This window comes from Macaca mulatta, chromosome 4 (assembly GCF_049350105.2).
Source record: "Macaca mulatta isolate MMU2019108-1 chromosome 4, T2T-MMU8v2.0, whole genome shotgun sequence".
Lineage (NCBI taxonomy): Eukaryota > Metazoa > Chordata > Mammalia > Primates > Cercopithecidae > Macaca > Macaca mulatta.
Window position 1 is genome coordinate 70,489,352 of NC_133409.1, and position 26,094 is coordinate 70,515,445.

The 26,094-nt window shown below is 39.8% G+C and overlaps 1 protein-coding gene across 20 annotated transcripts in view; it reads left to right on the plus strand.

The window, feature by feature from the left end:
• The window catches only part of ESR1 (estrogen receptor 1), a 436,798-nt gene that overhangs the window by 96,523 nt on the left and 314,181 nt on the right, over positions 1-26,094 (plus strand). The window contains exon 3 of one of the 20 annotated variants that reach the window (XM_077999568.1): positions 8,218-8,641. The exons of 18 other annotated variants lie outside the window; for them this stretch is intronic. The gene's annotated coding sequence lies outside the window, so the exon portion shown is untranslated. Of the gene's footprint in view, positions 1-8,217; positions 8,642-26,094 lie in introns of those variants that run through there. One more of the 20 variants, XM_077999563.1, reaches the window with a different exon arrangement.

The window sequence follows — 26,094 nt, forward strand, 5'->3', positions numbered from 1 at the left end:
AGAACATAAAAGTCTCTATCTATTGTTATTTATTTATTTTTTTTGCATAAGGGATAGATAAAAGAGTGTTTATTTTATTTAGCCTTTGGCCTATAAAGTGAGATTTATGAAACAAAGGACAACCGGAAATGATAAGGTTTTTTCCTAATTTCTAATTATTTAGCAAAACCTTGATTGATTTCTCTCAGGCTAGTGTCCATATTACAGTAGCAGTCAGCCTTCATTTATCTTACCTGGGACCATTGCTAAATCCGATGTCACTTTTCAGTTTTTATATTAGGTGACCATTTAGCCGCATTTCACCTGGTTGATCATTCCTTCCATCTTGAAACCTCCCTCGACCCGGCTTCCGACATACTTTGCCCTCCTGGTTTTTCTCCTTTTCTATTGGCTCACCTTCTCAGTCTCCTGCTGGTTGCTCCATTTTCCTACAATCTCTCAAAACTGGAGCTCCTCAGATTCAGTCCTTGGACTTCTCTCCTTTCTCAGATTGACATCTGGAGTCATGGCTTTAAACACCACCTATCACTCCCGTTCTCCTTGAACTCTAGACGGGTCCATCCAGCTGCTACTTGACATCTCCACTGGGATTTCTAAGAACTTTCCCAAACTTAACATGTCTAAAACCAAATTCTGGGCTGGGGGTGGTGGCTCATGCCTGTAATCTCAGCACTTTAGGAGGCTGAGGCAGGCAGATTACTTGAGCCCAGGAGTTCGAGACCAGTCTGGGCAATAGAGAAACCCTGTCTCCACAAAAAATACAAAACTTAGCCGGACATGATGGTGCACGCTTGTAGTCCCAGTTACTGGCGAGGCTGAGGCGGGAGGATTGCTTGAGCCTGAGAAGTTGAGGCTGTAGTTAGCTATGATTATACCACTATACTCCAGCCTGGTTGACAGAGTGAGACCCTGTCTCAAAAATAAATAAATAAATAAATAAAAGCAAAACCCAAAAAACAGATTCCAAATCTCCCCTTTAAACCTCCTCTTCTTACAATGAGTCCTGTCTTGATTTATGGCAGATCCTTCCTTCCAGTTCTCAAGCCAAACACCATGAGGTCATTCTTGACTCCTCTCTTCCATAGGCTCATCTAAACATCAGAGTATCCTGTTGGCTATCTGGAATGTAACCACTTGCTACCACTGCCATCTCTACCCACCTGCTCTTAGTTATCGCCAGAGTTCCCTGGAGTGTTGGAGCAGTCACAGAGCTGGTTTCCCTGCTCCTAAGCTCGTGTATATGCTACCTATTTATTTGTCTGTCTCTCTACACTAGAATATAAGCTCTATGAGGGTAGACTTCTTTGTTTTGTCCAATGCTGTATTTCCAATATTTACAACAGTACTGGCCAGTAGGTACTGTCAATTAATGGTTTTTGAATAAATTGAGAGTACCAAATTCTAACTGGTGAAAATAAATTAAATGGGCCGGGCATGGTGGCTGGCGCCTGTAATCCCAGCACTTTGGGAGGCCGAGGCGGGTGGATCACTTGAGGTCAAGAGTTCGAGACCAGCCTGGCCAACATGGCGAAACCCCTGCCTCTACTAAAAATACAAAAATTAGTTGGGTGTGGTGGTGCACGCCTGTAATTCCAGCTACTCGGGAGGCTGAGGCACGAGAATCGCTTGAACCCTGGAGGCGAAGGTTGCAGTGAGCCGGCATCGTGCCACTGCACTCCAGCCTGGGTGACAGAGCAAGACTCTGTCTCAAAATAAATAAATAAAATAAAAATAAAAAAGAAAATAAATGATCTCACAGGATATCATGTTTTGATTGGAGGAGGAGAGAAAAATGTGTATGTGTGAGGGGACAGAGAGATACCCTTTGCATTAGTGAGGGTTCACATCAGAACTGTCTCGCCTCCCTACTTGCTGGGTCCCGTTACCTCTCTCCTGAATCCAATAATACTCTTGTGCACACCTTTTACTGGTACTGAGGCTATTTTAACGTTCTATTAAAAAAAAAAAAGAAAACATTTAAAATACAAAAACAAGGCTGTACTACTTTAACTCTGACCTTAGAAGACTCTCAGTTTTATAACTGTTTAGAGAAAATGTGGAAATGTTTGCTGGCCCCAATCTTTTTATTACTCATCTCTATAAAGAGGCTTTTAAGGACATATTAAAAAGTTTCCATCACTCTTGTCTCTTGCCTTTCTTCTCATCTTCCTTTCTTGTACCCCAAATGGCTGAAAGCAAGACCCTGAGAGTCTGGAAGAAATATATTCTGGTCAGAGCAGACTGAGCTGGAGCTGGCCTAGAACCTTGGATCCTGACCTCAGAATTGCTGCTCAAATTACTGCTCTCTGAAAGAGTGAGCTCATGCATGTTTATTATTACTGTGAACAAATTTAGCTGTTGTTTCACCCAAAAGTTGAAATTCTCGCTTGGACCCCTTTGCTTGTTTGTGCTTTTGTAAATGTGTTTTCTCATGTGCTACTAGAACCAAGACGAAAGCTTCAGTTCTCAGAACAGGTGCCACGACTGTGGAGACAAAACAAGAGCTATAGAGGGGTGTGGTGTGTGAAACTGAGAAAGCAGGTAGTTTTTCAGAAAAACTGAGAGCCAGGAATGACTTCATCCATTTCCTGTAATAAGGCGACGGTCTGACCTTGAGGAACCTATTAGAGTGTGCTTCTAAACAGAGGCCATTTCGAGGCTGAATGTAGGGGAGTGTTTACCTTTGACTGTTTTCTGAAGCAAGGTATTTTATAAACTGTAAAGTGGCTTATACAACTTTAGGAATGTAAAGTTTGGCAAAGTCTCCAAAATCCCTGGGAGTTGTAAATGTGCAGGCCATATGAAGTCTTTGTAGTTTCATGTCTTGCTGTTCAGCATTCTTTAGAGTCACCAGCATGGTAGAAATTTAGTAGGAATTTGGGTACTTATGGGCTGGTTTGTTTGTTTTCCCAAACATAGGTAGCAAAATGGATGCTAAGAAGCAAATTACTTTTACTATTTTAGATGCCTCAGAGGACATACTGTCATAATGCAACTTAAAATATACTCGTCTCCTCAGTTCCTTTTTATGTATTTATTTAATAGTCTTCAACCAATTTGTTCTTCATTAGCTGTTCTATAATACTTCAAGAGAAGCCATGATAATGATGCATTTAGGATCAGAAAAATATAGCATGTGTGAGTTCCTTTAGACTTTAGAGAATATCTAACCCAGCCTTTCATTTTATAGAAGAGGAAGGCCAGGCATGGTGGCTCATGCCTGTAATCCCAGCACTTTGGGAGGCTGAAGTGGGCGGCTCACCTGAGGGTCAGGAGTTCGAGACCAGCCTGGCCAACATGGTGAAACCCCATCTCCACTAAAACTACAAACATTTGCTAGGCCTGGTGGTGGGCGCCTGTAATCCCAGCTACTCAGGAAGCTGAGGCAGGAGAATTGCTTGAACCTGGCAGAGCTTGCAGTGAGCCAAGATCGTGCCACTGCACTCCAGCCTAGGCAGCAGAGTGAGACTCTGTCTCAGAAAAAAAAAAAAAAAAAAAAAAGAGCTGGCGGTGAAGACAGGCAGTGACTCACCCAGGGTCTCACACTGATTTGCTGGCAGAGTTAAGCATTAAAAGGTGCCTTTTCTAATCTCTTTCCAGTGTTCTTGTCATCACAATGCGTTAAAATAAAAATTACTAGCAACTTGGGAGTAATAATGATAAACTTCTCAAAATCTACTACATGGTCTAGAAAACCAAACATAAGGCCGGGTGCAGTGGCTCACGCCTGTAATCCCAGCACTTTGGGAGGCCGAGGAGGGCGGATCAGGAGGTCAAGAGATCGAGACCATCCTGGCCAACATGGTGAAACTCCATCTCTACTAAAAATACAAAAAATTAGCTGGGTGTGGTGGCGGGCGCCTGTAGTCCCAGCTACTCGAGAGGCTGAGGCAGGAGAATTGCTTGAACACAGGAGGCAGAGGTTGCAGTGAGCCAAGATTATGCCACTGCACTCCAGCCTGGCAACAGAGCAAAACTCCATTTCAAAAAAAAATAAAACCAAACATAAAAGCAGAACATTCCTGTGAGTTCCATTACATAGGACAATATGGTCCTGCTGATCTATTAAAATTAGGTTTATAAATTAGAGGCTCTTTACTGTATTTAAGGTGCTCAAACAAATGAAGGTAGGTTAATATCTCCTTGGCCTTCCCCACCATGCCCGGCAGCTTTAACGCTGCAGAACACCGGTTGGTGGCTGATATTTAGATAACGGAAATCTTGGACACATTTTCATTTTTGATAAAATGACATGGCACTATGGTTACATTTTACAAATATTTTTGCTGATGTATATCAGGTGGCACACCTAAGAAGGAACAGAACTTCCTCAGGGGTCATTCTTAGGAAAGTGGAGCTTTGCTTCTCTGATCATCAGAATTGGATCCTTCAGGTATTAGGTTGGTGCAAAAGTAAACACGGTTTTTGCCATTACTTTGAATTACTTTGAATGGCAAAAACCGCAGTCACTTTTGCGTCAACCTAATACCTTTCTTTGTTAGCACCTGGAAGGGTTGGTAAAATTCAGAATATTGTAAAATCAGTAAAAGCTTAATCAAATTTGTCTATATCCTACAGATTAGTCTATGCATAGTATTAAACAGCTTAACTGAAACACACATGCATATGTGTGAGTAAGCTGACATCAGGGATCACCTTACCATGGAAAATCTAGGGAAGGTTAGCTCAAGTTTCAATTTGTGAAGACCAATTCCCCTACCGCGTCCATATATACATATTCGCAGGAGACTTGTTTCTTCAGGGCTCTCTTTGACTCTCAGCTCTTCCTTTCTGAATTAGTAACTGGTGGGTCATTTTAACCTCCCTTGGGTCACAATCCTGTTCCACACTGGGTGGGTCCAGAGATAGAACTCATTGCCTTTCTTTGAATCCCACACAAGACCACCCAACAAGGCATTGTAGTTGGTGGAAAACTCCACTGAAGAAAGGGTCTATATTGCAACAAACAAGCATCTAGAAATAGAATATTAAATATCCCTCCTCTTAAAAATCCATTGTCCAATTCAGACTTCAGCATAATGTATTCTCCTGTCTTCTTTTCTCTGTATTTCCATCTTGAGAGCAGTCCTATTCTCTGTGTCCTGTCTTTGTTGTCTTATGAAGAATATTTTGGCTTATCCTTTGTTTTGTTCTCTCCTTCCTGGACCTATTATGGTAAATGTGGAATTTGCAAATAGGCTTTTGCATTCCCCAGCCTGCTCCCTTAATGCTCTCTGGTGAGACACTTCTTTGAGTTCTCTGAGGCAAGTTGCTGCCCCCCAGCACTTGCTCTTCCCCATAACAGTAAACACACTGCACATACTTATTCCACAGACTGCTGTGAGAACTAGATGGAGGCTATGTGCAAAGCTACAAGCTCTTGGTAAAGTGCTAGAGAAACTGGTAGACACTGTTATTATGATAAGATGTTCAGAAAATAATGGATCGATTAAAGTTTCACTTATCTATTAAAAGATATAAAACTCTATGACTGAGACCTTTATGGAATACTGGAAAATATTTATGTATGCTTATTAGCATACTGATATGTTTCAGTACACATTTCATGGATTTGTGGTTAAGGATGTTACTTTCAAGAAGATAACTATACATCACTCTATACTAGCACGCTGTTCTGTTCTTGAGAAATAGTGGCTGGACAAAGGGTATGCGAACGTTTCTTAATATCTCATCTAATACCATTTTCCCACTGCTAATTATTTAACACATGGAAATGTAGGTCAAAGCATTAAAAAAAAAACTAGAACAGCAATACGTTGGTGGTTGTCAGATGTTCATTTAAAATATTTATGTTTTAGCCTTATTTTTTAATACTTCTTTTTCATATTAATTTTCATATAATTTTTTATTATAAAAAATTAAAAAAAAATTTTATCATATAATTTTCATATAATTTCTTTTCATATAATTAATTTCATATTAATTAATTTCATATTAATTAACTATTTAACTAAAGAAAATAATAATCATTTTCATGGAATACTTTAAAATAGTAGAAACAATCATGAATAGAATTGAAGATTAGGCCTATATTACTCTAGACTCTGTCATTCTTATTCTTAACCATTTACATAGGAAATTTAGATTCACCCACCTCTCTTTCTTAAAATAAGATTCACAGGTTTTTGGGCATATTCCCATTGCATTCCTGACTGAGGAGGTGTTCAAATCCCTGCTTTTCTACTCCTCAGCCCTGTGACCCTGAGCAATTTCTGTGGCTCACTTTCCTCATCTGTAAAATAGGATAATAATAGAACACATGCCTCTAACGTTGCAGTGATCACACGAATTAGTAGATGCAAAACAGTAAGCCCTCCATAAATGCTAGCTATCATTGTCATTTCATAGCCAGCCCCACCATGGATGGGTCATGTGACCTGAAGCAAATTTAAATTCTCTGGATTTCAGTTATCTCTAATGAAGGAGTTAGGCTCCATCAGTGGTTCTCAAACTCAAGTGAGTATCACAATCACCTGGAAGCTGTGTTATGACGCTGAAGGCTGGGCCCCACCCTCAGAATTTCTTACTCAGTAGATCCAGGAGGGAGCGCAATATTTTGCATTTCCTAAAAGCTCCCAGGTGAAGTTGATGGCTGACCTGGAGACACACCTTGAAATTCCTCTGCTTACTCTAAACAAAACAGTGCTTCTTTATCTTGAGCGCATGTCAGAACCCTCTGGGGAGGTTAAAAGTCCCAATGAAATCACAACCTCTGCAGATGGTAACCAGATCTCAGTGGCTTTTAAAGTTCTCCAGGTGCTTCCATTGAGCAGCTGAGGTTGACAACACTTCCGAGACCGCTTTCAGGTGAAAAAGAACTATCATTCTAACTTAAATGAAGGAGAAAATGAATTCGTGATTCTGACACCATTATCTACTCGTTCATGCATGGGCTTATCCCATGAGAAATAAACATTTACTAAGGTGTATGCGTGTTTGTAGAGCATCCATTGGGAAGCATGTTGTACAGCTTGTAGTAAAACAGCATGGTGCATGCTGAAACTGTTAGAGACTTTGCAGGTTATTTTTTATAAATTAGTTTTGATGGTGTGCTGTTTGATTATTGGAGAGTGGTGTGAACATGTTTCTATGCATCCCAGGGGGTTGCTATCACCTTTAACGGGCCTCTTTAAATCCCAGCTCTTTCATTTACAAATTCTATGACCTTGGATGAGTTTCTTCACTTTTCTGTGCCACAAGTTCTCAGTAAAATGGAGATAATTATAGAACCTACTTCGTAGAACTTTGAGAATCATACAGGTAAAGTTATTTTACGTAATTAGCACTCAAAAGTGACCATTAATAATCTAATGTTTTAAAATATATGAATAGGCTAGATGCAGTGGCTCACACCTGTAATTCTAGCACTTTGGGAGACTGAAGTGGGTGGATCACTTGAGGTCAGGAGTTCAAAACCAGCCTGGCCAACATGGCTAAACCCTGTCTCTACTAAAACTAGCCGGGCGTGGTGGTGTGTGTCTGTAGTCCCAGCTATTCAGGAGGCTGAGGCAGGAAAATCGCTTGAACCCAGGAGGCGGAGGTTGCAGTGCGCCGAGATCACGCCACTGCACTCTAGCCAGGGTGACAGAGTGAGACTCCATCTCAGAAACAAACAAACAAACAAACAAAAATTAATAGTTTAAACACTTTGAACGTATTTCAATATATAAAGATACGTAATTTTTATTTTAAATATATTAAAATAGATAAGTTTGAAATACATAAAGTAAATACATAAAATTAATGTTAAAATGTTCACTGAATGTTTACATTTTTCTCTGTATTACTAAGAGCAATTTATTGCCTTCTGTGTGATGTAATATCTAGAAAGCATGCCTATGTAACTCCCAAATTATAACCACCGTGGCTCCTGGACAAGCAGGACTATATCTGATTTTTTTTTTGCATCTTCGTCACTACCTGTCACTCTGAGATCACTTGTTGTCTTTCTGTATGTAATCACCTCTAGGTACACTTCTTTCATTATTTCTGCGCGTTCTCTCCACTTGGCTGCATTCTTCTGTGCATTCTTTTCTCCCACGTTGGAAAGAAATATGCATATTGAGCCATTCCAACCCCTAAAGGCAAAAATCACTAGCCAGTGTAGAAAGTGAAAGCAAGGAAGTTTTTGGTTATTGCTGCTGTAACTTTTTGACGTGCGTACATATGTGCGTCTTTTTTTTTTTCCCCCTCTAGGGGTGAAATGGGGGTGGCGTTAGTCAGGGGTTACTGACAGAACAGTGTTCCCTACTGTGGTGGAGAGACTAAGACTGGGAAAGATTCTCCAACGCTGGGAAATGCAGACGTCCAGTCTTGAAAAACAGTTTGTGGTTGGTCCTTATGTCGGAAGAGGAGCGTATTCTCGGAAGAAATCCCACAAAATATACCCAGAGCCCAGGTGCCTTTCTAAGACGAACCAACATTCACTCACAAGTTCAGCTAATATGTGACAGAAACACAAGAATGAACAAAACTCCTGACTTGAGCTTACAGCTGATGGGAAGCTTGGGGACTGGACAGAGAATTAAAATACAACGTGGTTAGGTACAACTTACCTGTGCCAGAGGAGTGACGGAAGGCCTTTGATGGGAGTGATGCCTGGAGGATGGCAGGGCGACAGGTAAGTTAGGGGGCCAGGAAGGGAAAGGGCGGCCATGTGGGTAAAGGGAAGGAGGCTAAACTCAGCAGGGAAACAGTCCCTGTTGCTGGAGCAAAGCGCGGGGGTGTGGCTCTCCTGTCTCTGGCTTTGCTGTCAACAGGCGAGATTGGCAAGTAGGGCGACCAACCGGCCTGGTTTGCTCAGGATTGGGGTTTCCTGGAAGGTGGGACTTTCAATACTAAAACTGGGACAGTCCTGGGCAAACAAATCAGGACGGTTGGCCACCCTATCTTTGTGTGGGCATCTGCCAACTGAGTCATGGGCCTGTCTGGTTTATTTATTTATTTATTTTTCTGCCTGAGAAACAGAAGTATATGTTAAACATATGGCATATGGAAAAATAGAAAGAGAGGAGATAGGATTTTTATGTTATAGATTGGAAGAAGACACCCTTGATGAAGGAGGTGTTTTTACTTTGGAGAAAGACTGCTTCAGCCGCGAAAGCCAAGGGGTGGCACCACAGGGAGAAGTCTGCACTGCGCTTGTGAGGACGGCCAGTGGGGGACTGCTGAGCCCAGGGAGTCAGTCCTCACAATGAAGATATAGTCGGGGGGAGATAATGCCGGAAATCGATGGAAGAAGTGGAACAGGACACAAATTTAGTGGAGTTTCTTTACAATGTGTGCTTCCTGTCACCAGTTCATTAACCATGATAAAAACGGTTATGTTGTTATATTCATCAAGATCCAAATTATCTACCATTTTAAGATGTCTGGCAGTCACAATGATGATCACTGAAGACCGAAGAGATCATTTCCTCTAAAAATTATGTTACATTAACCCATACTGGCATCAGTGTCTGTTACATGTTTGCTTTAATTTTGAGGTCAAATACGACATTTGTAAAACTAGCACTTCATGTGATTCTATAAGCACTAAACAACTAAACATATTTACTTCTTTTTTTTGTGCCTTTGAATCAATTAAAACAGTGCTGTACAATAGAAATCTGTCAGTCACACGTGTCATTTAAAATTTTCTAGTAATCATATTAAAATAGTAAAAAGAAGCCAATAAAAGTAATTTTAATAATATATTTTGTTTGACATAATATATCCAAATATCGATTTCAACATGGTCTAAATATAATAGTTATTAATGAAAAATATTACATTCTTTTGGCTTTGTACTAAACATTTGAAATGTGGTATACGTTTTTCACTTATAGCATATGCAATTCAGATGTTACATTTTTATTAGGAATATTTAATCTGTAGATAGATATCTTAAAATTTACATTTGAAAAATAGATTCGGACACGTAAGTTGTTACAAGCATACTTAAAAGTTTTCAATGACTGACTTGAGTGTCAGTTTTAAAATTTAAATCAATGAAATTAATTAAAATGAAATGAAAATTTAGAAACTCTATTCCTCAGTCACACTAGCTACATTTCAGGTGCTTCATAGCCACATGTGGCTGGTGGCAGCTGTATTGGACAGCAAAGAAGTAGAATATATTTGGAGTAAAAATTTAAAAGTGGACACATTGTGTTACTCTCGTTAGCCATGCTATTGCTATTTTTTTTCCTATAGCTAATTACAACCTTAGGATCCAGTAGGTTCTCCACCTTTTTTTAAAGCATTAGTTCCGTGTCCTCCCTGTAGATGGCAGCACTTTCTTCCTAAAACTGCAAGGAGGAGGAGTTGCCTGGGCTTGTCACTCAGATTCTGGCACTTTTCATAGAAAGAGTCTGAATTATCTGGAAAATTCTTTGGTAGCATAGGTCAGAATCTTTTCAGCTCTATTGTTATTCTGCACAGATGGCTGTTGATTATGAAAACAATCTCTCAGCCTCTAGTCCAGGATATTACTCATTCCTCAGTTCAAGAAACTCTAGAATGACAGGAGAAAGGGGTTCAATTACAGAACTGTTATCAAAATGCATTGGTTTATGCATATCCATGTTTTGGAAATGGTGACTCCAAGAGACACTTAGTAAAACTTTTCAAAGTAGATGAGAGACAGTTTTTCCCTCGCATGCTGTGGCAATATTAATCTATGTTTTCATTTTCCACTGGACTTTGTAATTGAATTTTAAGGAATGCATATATGGCTTCATATTTATATATAAGATATCCATATCCAGTGTTGAAGACATTAACAATAAAAATATTTACCTGTATAAAATTTGTGATTTTTGAAGCACCCCTCTCTTCCCCTTCGCACTGCGTTTGTGGTAGGAAAACATGAGATAAGGAACAAGGTACTAAGGACAAAGAAGGAGCGATTCAGAGGTGGATTTCCTGAGGACCAACGTACATTTTGGCGTAGCTCATGAGGACTCTTTGATACTCAACTCTAATAAATGGTGGTTTGATGTCTTGATTGCTTTTGATTGACATTTAAAAATTATAGGTGGGAGGCTGGGCGCGGTGGCTCAGGCCTGTAATCCCAGCACTTTGGGAGGCCGAGGCGGGCAGATCACAAGGTCAGGAGATTGAGACCATCCTGGCTAACACGGTGAAACCCCGTCTCTCCTAAATATACAAAAAATTAGCCAGGCGTGGTGGCAGGCGCCTTTAGTCCCAGTTACTTGGGAGGCTGAGGCAGGAGAATGGCGTGAACCTGAGAGGCAGAGCTTGCAGTGAGCCAAGATCACGCCACTGCACTCCAGCCTGGGCGACAGAGCCAGACTCCGTCTCAAAAAAAAAAAAAAAAAAAAAAAAAAAATTACAGCTGGGCCAGGCACTATGGCTGGTGCCTATAATCCCAATACTTTGGGAGGCCCAGGCCTCACAGATTGCCTGAACTTAGGAGTTCGAGACCAGCCTGGCCAACACGGTGAAACCTGTCTCTACTAAAAATACGAAAGTTAGCCAGGCATGGTGATAGACACTCGAAATCTCAGCTACCCAGGAGACTGAGGTGGGAGGATTGCTTGAGCCTGGGAGGTGGAGGTTGCAGTGAGCCAAGATAGCACCATTGCACTCCAAACTTGGTGACACAGTGAGACCCTGTCTCAAAACAAAACAAAAAAATAAAAAATTAAAAAAAAATAAACACCACCCACCTCTTTTTTTACTCAATCTGTTTTCCAAGTAAAAAATCAAGGTTCTATTTGAATTTTAATAATGATTTTGCTTAGTTTTATAGCTTGAATACTATAGCAAGTATAATGTCTAAAATGCTGTGATTTTGACTTAAGAAAAAAATTTACAGTTTTCTTAATATACTCTTTAGTTCTTTTAAACTCTAATACATGAAATGCATTGCTAATAAAGGTAGGAAGGGGAAAGACTGGGGAGAAAGAGAGCTAACTTATCTAGCGATAGGTACATGTCAGAAGCTGTAGTAGGTTCTTTTGCATGTGTTTACTTACATTACCTTCTCTAATCTGCATTGCAATTTTTTCATAGACAAGGAAACCTAGACTTAGAGAAGTATAATACCTGTCATCTTGTAAATGACAGATATAGTTGAGAAAATCTACTGAAATGGTTTCGCTTCTTATCTTGCCAGACAACATATAAGGACTTATTCTATATGAAGACATCTGATAAATGAAAATATGGTTTCAGGTTCATAGAATCTTTTACACCATGTATTTCTGGTTCTCTTTCTTCTATTCAGACCATTCTTTCATCTGTTTCTTTTGTCTTCTTTTCCAAAATGTAGCAATTGCCCCAGATTCAGTACTTGTCTCCCTTCTTAACAATCACATCCAATCCCATGGCCTCAGCCATCTTCCCATGCATATAATTTCCACATTTACAGCTTTATTCTCTTGATTAGTCAGGATAGGATAATTGCTGAACAAATAACAGCATATATCTCAGCTTAAGAGAGTAAAAGTTTATTTCTCTCTCATGCAAATTCTATTGCGGATATTCCCTACCTCCTTCCCCAGGTGGTCCTCACAATGCAGTGACTCAGGGAACTAATCCTTCTATCTTAACCTATTTTAGGTCTTAGACCCCTTTAGCAGTCTGGTGAAGCCAATAAATCTCCTCTCAGGACAGTTTCTAAATGTGATAAAAGAAAAAACAGATATAGTGATAGATCTAATAATTAAAATTCAAAGTTAATTTCAAATTAGCGATAGGTAAATATATTTCAAGATGTCTGCACTGAATACAACGTGATATGTAATGCATGTGATTTATCTTGGTGACAAAGACATTGATATTGCTAACACTATTATAGCTGCCGTCTGTATTCACAAAGGGAGATGTCAAATTCCAGTTAAAAGAAAGATTTCTTCATCCAAGTTCATAGGACTTCCTGAATGGTACAGACGCTAAGGTCTAGTGGCTCCACAACTACCAAAGCCTTCTTAGCGTTCTCTGCTGGAGCTTGTGCATCCAATTGACTGACCAGCAAAGAACTTGCAGAATAATAGGATACATTTGTTGGGTTGGGGGAGCAAACCTAGAAGGGGCATATACCCCTTACAATTATAGCTCTGTGCACTAGAATAAGTTATATCATCCCTCCTAGATATGAGGGGACTAGGAACTGTACTTCAGCTGTGTGTCCAGGAAGAAGGTAAGGTATGGGGAATGCGGAGCAATAATTGTTTGAAGCAAGAATCATCAGTGGATGCTAAAATTACTGAGGGAAAACAGGACCAGAAACAGGGTATTTTGAAAGCCTCAAAGTTCCTCCACATAGGATACTTATTAATTGCAAAGGGCAAATAGTAACTTTACAGAGAGGAAGCAATCTGGCAGACACTACCATATCCAAGTGATCAAAGGTGAATCAGTAGTGGGACACATTAACATCATGTGCTTCTGATATGATGCACAAAGGAGAAGCAACCTCATTCTTGTGATGTTCCTGCCAAAAATCCATAACCTGAAAGAGACATCACAAAATCCCCAATTGAGGGGCATTCCACAAAATAGCTGGCTAGAACTCTTCAAAATTGTCAAGGTCATGAACTGTTCCAGACCAAAGGAGGCTAAAGAGACATGATGCTTCCATGCAAGTACAATCCTGAATTGGGTCTTGGGTCAGATAGTCGGCCTTAGTAAGACAATTGGCAAAATTTGAATAAGGTCAATGCATTTGAAAATAATACTACCTGTGTGAATTTCCTGATTTTGATCAAAGCACTGGGATTAAGGTAAAATATAAGACCTTGTTTTTGGAAATACATGCTGATATATGCAACTTACTCTCAAACATCTCAGAAGAAAAATAGATAGGTTCCTAGATAGAGAGCTGGATGACAGGATAATAAGCAAGTGTGATAAAATGTAGCATTTGGGGAATGTGGGTAAAAGTATACGGGAATGTCTTGTACCATTTTCTCAACCTTTCCTTTAAGTTGTAAATTATTTAAAAGAAAAATAGTAACCCTGGCTCTTATAAAACTAAGGAAAATGGTCCATCCCTTCCTATGCCTTGTGTTTTCCTGTTGGTCAAAGAACCTTTGGTAGTGACAATCTGAGTTGGTCACTGATGTTCTAGTAAATTCAGAATATAACTTCCTGGGCTATGTGGAAAAATATAGCTCTTCATATATTAATTCATTTTCCTGACAGCACGTTTCTGTGCTTTTATGTATGCATGCTGCCTAGTAATGTGCACACCAGTCCTGCAGATTCTGGAACATTTTATTATCTTGATATTGACTTACGTCTTTAGGTAGATCTGAATAGCAGAATTGTCAGTGGTTTCACCAAGACCTCACTGGGAAATCTGGACTTGGAAGTCTACTTCTGCCAGGCATCTCTCCACGCTGGCTTCTGGGCCCACAGAAGAAAAGATCTAATCAAACTCATTTATTAACAAAGACTTATAATATTGAATAGCAGCTTCCAGGAATCTAAGAAAATGTTCACTTTTATTTCTGACCAAGGAGCAACTATTATAGTCTTCTTATACCAGTTCGAAGTGATGACTTGGTGTTAAACTTATTCTGATTCTCAGTAGCCTCTAATCACATGCACACACACCCTCTCCCAATCCCGTAAGTGTGATTATGGCAAGGGGAAAGTTGAAGTGGGGTGAATGGTGAGTAGTGGAATGGCAGAGAGCATTTAGGGTCTGTAACTGACAGGGTTGGTGATTGACTGAATGAACACTGAATTTCTAGGCTAAAGTAATTAAATGTGGATGATGTAGTGAGATAGATAACACTAGCAGGAGGATAGACTGGGCTATGCAGGGGCTAGATCATGTGTTCGGTCTGGAATATACTAAGTTTGAGGTTTCTATAAAATGTTCACGTGAAGATGTCCAATTTTGAGTTGGATATTTATTTATGTTTCCATTCCCATCAATCAATAAGCTTTAGAGGAAATAAGATTGTAAGATTTTTTTTGAACAACAGGAAAGGAAGACTGTAGTAAGATATGATGGCATAATGGTATATGGAAGAGTTTTAAATAAAAGTTAGTTGGGCATGGTGGCATGCGCCTGTAGTCCCAGCTACTCAGGAAACTGAGGCAGGAGAATCGCTTGAACCCGGGAGGTGGAGGCTGCAGTGAGCCAAGATTGCACCACTGCATTACAGCCTGGGCGACAGAGTGAGACTCCATCTCATAAAAAAAAAAAAAAAAGGGATGAAGAGGGATGAGGAAAACTCCAGCTATATTAGCCTGAATGGAATAGAGGAGTGGAGAGAGAGGCGTGATAGGTGAGTTAAGAAGGAAATTCTTTGCCTCAGCAACCAACTCAGATGCTTTGTGAATCTAAATTATGTGTTGACATTCTAGGACGTCTGGGATAATTCACTTCAACATTATGTACTCTTAATTTTTCATTTATAAATAAGAAAATATTATGCAATACTTGCCATACTTTCTAAAAGCTGAATGTTAATGAAATTAAAATGGAAAAGCTATTTTGCTTAGAAGATATTTTGTTATAAACATTTCTTAAATGAAAAGGCTCTAGAAATATTTATTATATAGAATTTAAAATGCTGTCATCACTAATAAAGGCAGGCATAATTCCAACTATTTCATAACACATCAGTTATTATATATAATTGATTTATAACTGTAACTAATATGTAATTTAATATAACCCTAATTCAATGCTTAACCATCTGAAGCTGGTTAAATGATGAAGAAGAATCTTAAAATCGGCCACTTCTTTCCAAGAGGTAAAGGGGATATGTGATTTGGTCTATACATACAAAGCAAAGGAGAACTAAGCCAAGATTTAGAATTTTAGGCAAAAAGTGTTTATGGTATCGTTAAATGGTTACATATGTAATTTTACCGTTATAAATATGGCTGAGTCTATTTTTTTCAAAGATTTTGTCACAATGGGAGGCAAAAGAAGTTTAGACAGATGAAGACTCTTTCTAGAAATCTATCTAATCTATCAAATTAGTTTGACAATTTCAGTTGTCTCTGAGCAAAAAAATAAGACACTAAAAGTGTTCAGATGAGAGAGAAAAAAGTTTGAAGAGGGGAGAAAGAAGAACAAAAAGAAAAAGGAAACAGCAGAAATATAAAGAAAGTACCTAAACCAGTGAGACGCCACAGCTATGCACCAGCGGCATGGTGGATTACAGTAGAGTTTTCTGCAGAAGTATTGTAAATCACTGGAAAATAGTGTCCAACTTATTTGCTTAAAATTTTCAGTTAATGTGCTCCAGCAGCATTCTGTAGACAACGACTCTCACTCTCCCCTTATTATGGAGGCAGAGCTGTTTCTCTTTGTCCCGTTCTCCAGCCTGTGATATACTTTTTATTGCTCAAGAGCTATAGAATTGTCTCCATGCCTATTGTTGTCTGCCTGATGGGAATTCATGTAATTGAAAGCATTTATCCTCTCTTAGTAGAAAAATTGGGCACTTGGAGGTAATGAAAATCCCCCACCTTTGTCCACAGCACAGGAAATACTCTTCAGTCTGCTTTGTTCTAAAGTTTCTACTTTTCCCAGTGGAACCTGTTGAAAATTTAGTCCTGCACGAGAAATACGGCTGGAATTTCTTGTGGCAGGCTGGCCGCCGGTGTTCATGTAGTTACACCTTTTGTTGTTATTTCACCACTGATCAAAAAATAAAATTGTATTTTTTCAAAAGAAACATGGAATGACATGAAGAAAGTCCTTAATATATCATGGAGTGGAAAAAAGCAAGTTACCAGGCAAACGTCAAATGGATCAGATTTTTTAAAAATAAGCAACTGCATATCTATCATTTAAATATATATGTTTAGATATTTGCTTAATTATGAGCAGCAGTTACCTCTGGGGAGTGAGGTTAGGAAAAGTAAAGTGAGATTTTCACTTTTTACATTATACTTTTTACTTTACCCACTTCTGTATTGTTTGAATCTTTAAAATGAGCAAGTGTTATTTTGTAATTTAAAAAAAAAAAACAACTGACAAATAACTATGGGGAGTAAGAAATTACTTGGAATGGAATATGTTTAAATAATTAATTTGTTGATACACTGCTTGACTATTATTTCTTTTGCTAAATCAAAACTCCCCTGCTTTTCTCAGGAGGTTGTTTTGAAAAGAAGGGTAAATGTTTCTAATGAAATGAACAGCTCAACCTTCCCACCTCCTGCCTAAATGCCTCATTTTGGTTTTGTTACTAACAAATGCTACACGCAAGGCTTTATGGTAAAGCAAGCCATGTGGGTTTCTAACAGGGCAGTACACACCCGTAGTTGCTGGGGAACTGTGCTTTAGTAATGGTGGACTTATCGAATTGGAGCAGGAACGGAGATTTGGAACAACAGGAAGTGAGGTACCTGTAGGGGTCTCAATTGTCCTGGGCACTGTGACATGGCACCCAAATGTCATGCAAGAGTGGCCCTTCCAACATATGCACCAATCTGAATCTCTCCAAACTTTCTTGATTCCACCATAAAACAATGAAGAGAACAGCATTGCCAAGAACTTTAGTAATAACTTTTGCATCATATTACAAAGGTTGGTGGGTGGCACTTTGTGTGGTCATGGGCATGTCCAAAAGAAGGGGGTGGTGGCTAGACTCAGTCCTCCTTTAGATTTTAAGGCAAAATTTAGCAAAAGCTATGGCAGATTCTTGTACTATTTGTCAAACAGACATTGTCTACTTTTCTGGAGATTTATGATTGAGGCCCTTTTTGAGTGGAGCTTTGAGTGCAGTGAGGCCAGAGAGGCAGAAGGGCCAAGAAGGATGGGAGCAGCTGTGTGCTAGTGAGCAATTCAAAGCTGGATTCTGCTGACTGGAAAATTCAGGTTAGCAAATCAACTATCACAGATTTTATGTTCTTATCAGATGTGCAGCCTTTATAACATATTCGTAAATGCTAATGGGCTGCTCCACAGGGAGGCTGCAAAGAGAAAAGCTCTGGGTGGTTGTAAAGTGGACAAATTGTAAAGCCTTACTAGTAGGCTTACCCTTCCTCTCGGCTCATAAAAAAGTCCTCCTCTTCATTTGACTACGCCTCAAATCTACTGCTTCTTAGATTACTAAACACTCTTTTCCTCCAGGATCTTAAAATCTCTCTGTTATAAGTTGAATTGTGTCCCCCTCAAAAATGATATGTTGAGGTCTTAAACCCCAGTATCCTAGAATGTGGCCTTATTTGGAGGTGGGGTCTTTACAGGGGTAATGGAGTTAAAATGAGGCCATTAGTGTTGGCCAGTCCTTTTTATAAGGACTCCAGTATGACTGATGTCCTTATAAAAAGGGAAAATTTGGACAGAGTCACACACATAGGGAGAAAGACATGTGATGATGGAGGCAGAGTGGAGGTGATGCTTCTATAAGCCAACGAACCCCAAAGATTGCAGCAAAGTCCCAGAAGCTACAGAGAAGCATGCAACAGATTTTCTGTCACAGCCCTCAAACAGAACCAACCCAGGCAATGCTTTGATTTTGGACTTTTACCCTCCGGAACTGTGAGACAATTCATTTTTGATGTTTAAGCCACCCACTTCGCAGTGCTTTGTTCCGGTAACCTTGGGAAATGATTCCACTTTCTCATCTGTGATCACAGTCAGGCCTTGCCACAATCTTCACTCATTCCTTCTATAGAAAGCTGAAAGCCTATGGACAAGGATAATTGCCTTGGCTAATGCATATGTTTGAAGGCAGCTGCTGGGAGGCAACTGGAGACTTTACCCTGGTCCTAGTGGAGAGGAAGTCTATAGGTGGAGGCAGGGAGCCTTCTTGGCTGGTAACCCAGTGACTCAGGTTGTTTGCTTACTCCGAGGATCTCTGTGCAAGTAGGAACCCTGGCATCTTCTCTTTTTCACTTGATTATGAGACCCTGTTTGTTGTAGAGTAAATGGCAGAACTTAAGAATGGAATCTGATTACCTTAAAAGAATAATCTCTCATCTCCTCTGGTGGCGAAGGATTGGGATGTGGCGGTTATAGTTGGAAAATTGATCCCTAGGGTGAATTTCTCTTTGAATTGTTATCAATAATGTTATGGTGTTCGGTGGCATTTAAAGAAATAAACACACCTAACATCCTTCGTCAAGAGAAAGCTTTCTAAAATAAGAGTGAGGGACAGACTGGGACATGATGCTTTGCATGAAGTAGGTGTGCAATAAATACTTGTAGAGTTGGAAGAAGTTAGATTAAACAGGGCTATTGTACGTAACATTATCATTAGGGAGTTAGAGAGGGCTTCTGGAAGGCTTTGGTCAGTTTTGACTTACCTTGCAATACATTTGGACTATAATAACCATTTCACTAGTTTGTAAAAGGTACTAGCAACCAAAGATGGGGAATGCCACTCAATCTCACTTGTTCTACTTTCAAAAACTTGCTTTGGTCACATTGAAAGTTTCCATTTGCTGAAGTATAGCATATCACAGAAAACAATGGAGTTTGGAAGTGGGGGAACAAATGGTGGTTTTGTGATAATGAATAACTTTGACATTTTGTTTGAAGTTAAGTTATGTTGTTTGAACTTTTCTGTCCCTGAACAAGGCATCATATGCCAAGAACAGGTAACCGTTTCTGGATCACTGGGGACTCATTAGTTATGGATGGTTAGTGGCACTACATTGTGGTCTTCCTTCAATACTGAAAGCTGTAAGCAGCTTGTGACAAATTCTTACCTTGGCCCTCGCACAGTATTGGTAGGGCTGGGTTATTGTTGCTTTTGTCCACCAACTTCCAACTGTAGAAGTCTAGGATGATCACAGTAGTTAGAGATGATCAATTTAGATAGCTCATATTTAGGAAAAGTATCCTTCATCTATGGTGTTGAACATTTGTAGGATTAAAATGAAAGAAGCCAAAACCTTTATAGATCTTTATTGGTACATTAACAGAATTAGCTGATTAGGTATGTAGAAAAAGCTTGGGACTCAAAGTTACCATTAAATAAATAACTATACATAACCATACTTTAAATCAATAACTATAACACTGTTATATAAATAACTAATTGTAAATAAAGAACTATACATTCAAACTGCTTTTCACTGCATTTGTCGGATTTCATTTTTAATATAATTTTAGTTGACTTATCCCTCATCTTACCTTAAGAAGATAATGAGTTGAGGTGGATCTTGAGCCAATGTCTAGTCCAATGTAGCCCTTTGATTTGGGGAAAGATCAAACTTCAAAATTTATCTGCATGACTCCTCTCTGGGCAAGGACTGAAGTGGCAGGAGAGGTGAAAGAAGGAATCAGGACAAAAAGTAGATGCTAAAAGGAAAACAGTCTGTCCCATGGAGAGGAAGTACCCAAAGGAACAGAAGAGCTCCACAATGGAGCGCAATACAAGTTGAGTATCCCTTATCCAAAATGCTTGTGACCAGATTATCTTGGCTTTGGGATGATTTCAGATTTTGGAATATTTTCATTATACCCGCTCAGCATCCCTAATCTGAAAATCCAAAATCTGAAATGCTTCAATGAGTATTTCCTTTCAGTGTCATGTTGGCCCTCAAAAAGTTTTGGATTTTGGAGCATTTTGAATTCTGGATTTTTGGATTAGTGATACTCAACCTGTACTAGCATGTTAAAACAGCCCTAGAGGCTACAGCCTAGAGCAGTGGGCAAAGAGGTGCAAAATCTACAGAAGATGTTGTTCAAGGCCTGCTGTGCTAGGTCTCAGAGAGCACCAGAACTGGGCAGGGCAAGAAAAGTCAGGCCCGGGGGTCTGGTTTAACCAGAAGAGGTGCTGAATTTTAGGATCTGAAAGCAAGGGTTGTGGTCAGGAAGTCAGTTTCATATAAGAATGAACGTGAGTGGATCTTAAATCCCTGAAAGGAGGCAGAGAGAAGAATATAGAAAACGGGTGGACAGTTTTTGTTGCGAGTAAAAATGTTCAGGACTTCGGAGGCAGGAAGAGCCGGTAAAGCAAATTCGAGGAAAGAGGCTGGATCAGAGGGGATCTGAAAGCAGGAGTCGGAAACATCCACTGGAGGCCTGGAGAACATAAATGGGCAGTGAATAGACTGGAGAAATAGTGCCTGGGTGGAAAGAAGCTGGCTCGAGTCCGAAACCACAGGCTGAAATATTAGGAAAAGGAGACCCAGGAATTCAGTATAGGAGGGATTTGTGAGGCAAGACCAGTGGTTCTTCCAGACATTTTCTCAGAGATATGAAAGCAGAGGCTGTCTGTTCTCTGCCCTCGGTGTGAGAAGAAAAGGGCTGACAGGAGTGCTTGGCAGCTCAAGGCAGTTAAGGAGCTGTGGGTGCTAGCGGCTATTAACTACCGGGGAATTAGCACTGCTGAATGAGTCCTCAGGCAGCGGCAGAGATAGAATGTTGCATTCAGAAGACTGGCCATGGAGGCCTGGTGGGGTGGCTCATGCCTGTAATCCCAGCACTTTGGGAGACCAAGGCAGGAGGATCATCTGAGGTCAGGAGTTCGAGATCAGCCTGGTCAACATGGTGAAACCTCGCCTCTACTAAAAATACAAAAATTAGCCAGGCTTGGTGGCAGGTGCCTGTAATCCCAGCTACTCGAGAGGATGAGACAGGAGAATTGCTTGAACCCCGGAGGCAGAGGTTGCAGAGAGCTGAGATCACACCACTGTACTCCTCCAGCCTGGGCAACAAAGAGTGAAACTCTGTCTCAAAAAAAAAAAAAAAAAAAAAAAAAAAAAAAAAGAAGAAGAAGAAAAGAAAAGAAGACTGGCCACAGATTAGTTTGGTTGGAGAAGGCATTTTTTACAGGGAGACATAAGTGGGTTTGACGGGATGGGCTAACAGGCGGACATTCAGGTTTTATGGGATAGGCAAAAAGGTACAAAATGGTATTTTGGGGGATGTGCATGGCATCTGAGAAAGGTTGATCCAGGCTTGTGTGGAAGCTGGCTCTGAGCATAAAATGCCAGAGAAAGGCTTGTATAACTGTGAAGTCTTTTCCCTTCCTTCCTTTCTCTCTCTCTCTCTCCTTCCTTCCTTTCTCTCTCTCTCTCTCCTTTCTTTCTTTCTTTTTCTTTCTTTATTTCTCTCTTTCTTTCTCTCTTTCTTTCCTTTCTTTTCTCTCTCTCTCTCTTTCTTTCCTTTCTTTTCTTTCTTTCATCTTTCTTTCTCCTTCCTTCCTTCCTTCTTTCTTTCTTTCTTTCCTTTCTTTTCTCTCTTTCTTTCTTTTTTTCCTCTCTTTCATCTTTCTTTCTTTTTCCTTCCTTCCTTCTTTCTTTCTTTCTTTCTCTCTTTCTTTCCTTTCTTTTCTCTCTTTCTTTCCTCTCTTTCTTTCATCTTTCTTTCTCTTTCTTTCTTTCTTTCTTTCTTTCTTTCTTTTCTTTCTTTCTTTCTTTTCTTCCTTTTTTTTTTTTGAGACGGAGTCTTGCTCTTGCCCATGCTAGAGTGCAGTAGTGTGATCTCGGCTCACTGCAACCTCCACCTCCCTGGTTCAAGCGATTCTCCTGCCCACCCTCCTGATTAGCTGGGATTACAGGTGCCCGCCACCACACCCAGCTAATTTTTTGTATTTTTAGTAAAGATGGGGTTTCACCATGTTGCCCAGGCTGGTCTTGAACTCCTGACCTCAAGTGATCTGCCCACCTCAGCCTCCCAAAGTGCTGAGATTACAGGGGTGAGCCACCGCACCTGGCCTATTTTCTGTTTTTTAACCAGTACCAAGTAAGGGTATTGGTTAGGGTTGAGGCAATGGAAATGTGAAAGAAACGGTGAGTTAGGTATTTCACTGGACACATATGGAGAATGCTGGTGATTTAATGCAGAGGGAGTTGTGGTTAAAAAGGTTAATGTAAGAAGGGTCATGTGGGGACTGGAAATCACAATAGGGAAACAGAGGCCAGAATGCTGAACTCATAGGAAGTGGGTGACCATGAGTGAATAAAATGTACAATAGGGCTGAGCATGGTGGCTCATGCCTGTAATCCTAGCACTTTGGGGGACTGAGGCAGTTGGATCACGTGAGGTCAGGAGTTTTAGACCAGCCTAGCCAACATGGGGAAACCCTGTCTCTACTAAAAATACAAAATTAGCTGGGCATGGTGGTACATGCCTCTAATCCCAGCTACTTGGGAGGCTGAGGCAGGAGAATCACTTGAACCCGGGAGGCAGAGGTTGCGGTGAGCCGAGATTGCACCACTGAACTCCAGCCTGGGGAACAAGAGCGAAACTCCATCTCAAAAATAAATAAATGAATAAATAAATAAATAAACAAAAAAATAAAATGTAAAATAGACTGTGCAAAACCAGGAAATGTACATCTTGACACTTAACTACCCAAAACGCAATTGGTTCCTCGTCTGATTTTTAAAAGAAGTTTCCACTTTCCTCAGAAAATCACGACAGTCCTTGTTCTCAATTTCTTTGTTTTTAAGAAGAGAAATGTTGTATGATTTCACTTATATAAACTACCAAGAATAGGTAAATTCACAGGGATAGAAAAGTGGAATGGAGGTGACCAAAGGTGGAAAGGAAGGAGAATTGTTCAACGGGTACAACATTTCTGTTTGGGATGAGGAAGTTCTGGAAATGGACAGTGGTGATGGCTGAACAGCACTGGGAATGTGCTTAATGCCAGTAAATAATATACTTAAAAATGGCTAAAAATCATGCATTTTATGTTATGTATATTTACAACATTTTTTTCTTTTTTTGAGACAGCGTCTTGCTCTGTCACCCAGGCTGGAGTGCGGCAGTATGATCTTGGCTCATTGCAACCTCCACCTCCCAGGTTCTAGCAATTCTCCTGCCTCAGCTTCCCAGGTAGCTGGGATTACAGGTGTGAGCCACCATGCCCAGCTAATTTTTGTGTTTTGGGTAGAGACGGGGTTTCTCCATGTTGGCCAGGCTGGTCTTGAACTCCTAACCTCAAGTGATCTGCCCACCTCAGCCTCCCAAAGTGCTGGGATTACAGGTATGAGCCACCGTGCCCTGCCATATTTACAACTTTTAAATAATAAGAAAGAAACCACTAATGCTTTGACAACTGTGAGATTATGATTTGTGGAAATTTCTTTATGTGATTAAAGAAGATAACTTTTTTGCAAAAAAACCTGTTTTTATTGTCATGCAAGTTCTCCTGGGTAAGCACCTTCAGTCTTGTTTTGTGCACAGTGTACAGAGCAGCAATCGTATATTGCTAAAGAAAGTCTATTTTTTTCTTGTAAATTTCTTTAAGTTCCTTGTGGATTCTGGATATTGACCCTTTGTCAGATCGATGGATTGCAAAATTTTTCTCCCATTCTATAGGTTGCCTGTTCACTTTGATGCTAGTTTCTTTTGCTGTGCAGAAACTCTTTAGTTTAATTAGATCCCTTTGCCAAGTTTGGTTTTGTTGCCCTTGCTTTTGGTGTTTTAGTCATGAAGTCTTTGCCCATGCCTATGTCCTGAATGGTATTGCCTAGGTTTTCTTCTAAGGTTTTTATGGTTTTGGGTCTTAACATTTAAATCCTTAATCCATCTTGAGTTAATTTCTGTATAAGGTGTAAGGAAGGGGTCCAGTTTCAGTTTTCTGCATATGGTTAGCCAGTTTTCCCAACACCATTTTAAAAATAGGGAATCCTTTCCCCATAAGGATATAAACAGACACTTTTCAAAAGAAGACATTTATGCAGCCAACAAACATGAATAAAAGCTCATCATCACTGGTCATTAGAGAAATGCAAATCAAAACCACAATGAGATACCATCACACACTAGTCAGAATGGTTGTTATTAAAAAAGTAAAATATAACAGGTACTGGTGAAGTTGCAGAGAAATAGAAACACATACACTGTTGGTGGGAGTGTAAATTAGTTCAACTATTGTGGAAGACAGTGTGGCGATTCTTCAAGGATCTAGTACTAGAAATACTGTTTGACCCAGCAATCCCATTACTGGGTATATACCCAAAGGATTATAAATCATTCAACTATAAAGACTCATGCACACTATGTTTATTGCAGCACTGTTCACAATAGCAAATACTTGGAACCACCCCAAATGTCCATCAATGTTAGACTGGATTAAGAAAATGTGGCACATATACAGCATGGAATACTATGCAGCCATAAAAAAGAATGAGTTTATATCCTTTGCAGGGACATGGATGAAGCTGGAAACCATCATTCTCAGCAAACTAACACAGGAACAGAAAACTGAACACTGCATGTTCTCACTCACAAGTGGGAGTTCTATAATGAGAACATATATGCACAGGGAGGGGAACATCACACACCGGGGCCTGTCTAGGGGTTGGGGGTCAAGGGGAAGGATAGCATTAAGAGAAATACCTAATGTAGATGACAAGTTGATGGGTGCAGCAAACCACCATGACACATGTATACCTATGTAACAAACCTGCACATTCTGCATATGTATCCTGGAACTTAATGTATTAAAAAACAAACAAATAAACAAAAAAAAAAAAACCCAAAAAACCTGCCTTTTGCTTTGGCAGTCCTCATTCCTTCCATCTTCTCATGTTTTCTTATTTAACTCAGTTGACAGCACGAGAATTACTTAGGAGAGTTCAAAAAACACCTATGGCTGACTCCCCCAAGATTCTGATTTCCTTGGTATGGGGTAGGGCCTGGGCATGAATATGATTTTAAAACTCCTCTCATGATTCTAGGTAGCCAGGGTTGAAAAATGCTGGATGTTCAAGTTTTTTTCTTTCTTTTCTTCCAAAAAGGTGAAGCCCTGACTTGGGAAGAATTCAAATGAGAGTTAGGCTTATGTTTGATGTCACTGATTCCTAAAGTTCAGTCCATTGATTCTCCTCGTTCTCAGGAGAGCATTTGGTGTCAAAATCACACACCAAAACCGCTACCCTAGTTCAGCATCTAACTCTCTTCAGTCCTAAAACTGTTTTGGTCACCCTGTCCATATAATCATAGTGTTGTAGAAATTTCCAGCTAAACATTGTCTCAAACTTTTTATACCTAATTTTAAATCAAAATATAGTACAAAATTATTAAATATAATGGGCTTTAAGACATTGAGATTTTGGTCATGTTTTATGTAGGATGCAAGTACTAATGAAACTAAATTTTTTGTTTGCTTTCAAACTATACATTTCTTCTTAAACTTCTTTCAAGGTAGAATTTTATAAGTGGAAGAATCCTTGAAGATT